Raw genomic sequence first — 1198 nt, forward strand, 5'->3', positions numbered from 1 at the left:
CTTTATTTGAGTAATGGGTGTTTCTTCTGGCACTGTTGAGATAAAAGATCATTTTCGGTATTGTCCACCTTCATTTTGATGGCTACAGTGTAGTTATTTGACCTTAATTAACTGTATAAATTGATCAATACCACCCTGATTGTCAATGGAAAACAAGATTACAATACAATTTTATGCTTTTCAACCCTGCCAAGAATAACATTTGGCACGGTCATTCTTAAAGATACGAGTTCTAACACAACTACAGACTATAAGCAGCTTCATCTTGACATGTATCAGCTTGCAGGAAAGTGACTAATGTGTATTCATTTTCCTCTTCAGTGGGAGGTCAGAGGTCAGGGTGAGCTGCAGAGAAACTCCCCATTGATTCTAAAGAGTGTATCTGGACCACCTTCTTGGTAAAGGATGTCTTAAAGGAGCACTTCACCCATGAAGTGATCTTTTGTGTATCAGTTACTCACCCTGTGTTACCTTGAATTCATGAAGGAAACTTTGTTTTTCTTGCATGCCTTTGCGGTGAATGAAGAATCCAAAAGAGTAAAGAGGGGCCACAGTAACACCAGCAAAACTACATCAAAACATTTATTTACAAACTCTCACACAACTTATGCGGTATGTTCCAAGTCTCATTTATCTGGTCATATGCTTAGTACTTCCCAAACATATGCATTTTTGCTAAAACCTTACTGTTGGAAACACTTCTGCATATGAGTAGCGTGCGTGTTTGATCTCTGTTCATGCATTCCACTGAGCAGAATTCAATCACATGCGCTTGCCTTGGTGTTTTAAACGGCAAGGTTTTAGCAAAAATGCATGTGTTTGGGAAGTAGTGAGCATACAACAGGATGATGAGGGGTTATACTGCACAAGTTGTTTGAAAGTATATAAATAGATGTTTTGATATAGTTGTTAAACGCGGCCCCCATTTATTTCAATTCATCAAGAATTTTCTCCATTTTTGGATTCTTTGCTGACCGTAAAGGCATGCAAGAAAAACAACGCTTTCTTCACGAATTCAGTATAACATGGGGTGTGTGACTGATATACAAATGGTCATTTTGTTGGTGAAGTATTACTTTAAGCCACAATCACACTGTGTTCCCACACTGGTAAAGTAGCATGTTGGTTACAGCATCAAAGATGCAATGCTCTTAAAATAATATCTCCACACTACAATGTTGCTAAATTAGCGCTTTTA

The sequence above is a fragment of the Epinephelus lanceolatus genome, chromosome 17 (genome assembly GCF_041903045.1).
Source record: "Epinephelus lanceolatus isolate andai-2023 chromosome 17, ASM4190304v1, whole genome shotgun sequence".
NCBI classification, from domain to species: Eukaryota; Metazoa; Chordata; class Actinopteri; order Perciformes; family Serranidae; genus Epinephelus; species Epinephelus lanceolatus.